Raw genomic sequence first — 551 nt, 5'->3', positions numbered from 1 at the left:
TCCTGGAATCGGGCAATTCAGCAGCACATATTGGGGATCTCGTGGGATTCTCACCCCAGTAACCCTAAATATTAGAGCATAAAGCCGGTTCCAAAAAGGTCTCAATTTGGGGCATTCCCACCATATGTGATATATCGTGCCCGAGTGTGCACATCCCCTAAAACAATGAGGAGAAACCTCTGGGTATATTCTCGCTAGTCTGGCAGGGACCATATTATTCTCGCTAGTCTGGCAGGAACCATATACCACCTAGATAAAACCTTATAATTAGCTTCTATTAGTGAAATATTAAGTAAACCAGATGACACACGGGAACATTATTGATGCCAGACCTCCAGAGGAATAACCCTTTCCAGGTCTTGTTCCCAAGCTAACATATAGGGTAATTTACTTCCAGAGTCTACCAGGAGGGAATAGAGCCGCGAAACTCCCCCCCCTCTGGCCCCCGGCTCCAAGACCCCACTGTTCGTAGGTTGTTCTAAGGGGAGCCATCACGTTAGGTGTTTTCAAAGAACCTAAAAAATGTAACAATTGTCTGTAATGAAAGTATT

At 45.0% G+C, this 551-nt stretch overlaps 2 protein-coding genes across 4 annotated transcripts in view; one reads left to right on the top strand and one right to left on the bottom strand.

Moving 5' to 3' along the window:
• Positions 1-551, bottom strand: part of CACNA2D4 (calcium voltage-gated channel auxiliary subunit alpha2delta 4) — a 169,104-nt gene that overhangs the window by 40,425 nt on the left and 128,128 nt on the right. The window lies entirely within an intron of this gene.
• LRTM2 (leucine rich repeats and transmembrane domains 2) overlaps positions 1-551 on the top strand; it is a 48,670-nt gene that overhangs the window by 10,940 nt on the left and 37,179 nt on the right. Inside the window, exon 1 of one of the 3 annotated variants that reach the window (XM_018576462.1) lies at positions 334-343. The exons of the other annotated variants lie outside the window; for them this stretch is intronic. The gene's annotated coding sequence lies outside the window, so the exon portion shown is untranslated. Of the gene's footprint in view, positions 1-333; positions 344-551 lie in introns of those variants that run through there. 3 annotated transcript variants of the gene reach the window in all.

The sequence above is a fragment of the Nanorana parkeri genome, unplaced genomic scaffold (assembly GCF_000935625.1).
Source record: "Nanorana parkeri isolate BGI_ZX_2015 unplaced genomic scaffold, ASM93562v1 scaffold67, whole genome shotgun sequence".
NCBI classification, from domain to species: domain Eukaryota; kingdom Metazoa; phylum Chordata; class Amphibia; order Anura; family Dicroglossidae; genus Nanorana; species Nanorana parkeri.
Note: the sequence above shows the minus strand (reverse complement) of the source record. Positions and strands in the feature narration are given on the sequence as shown.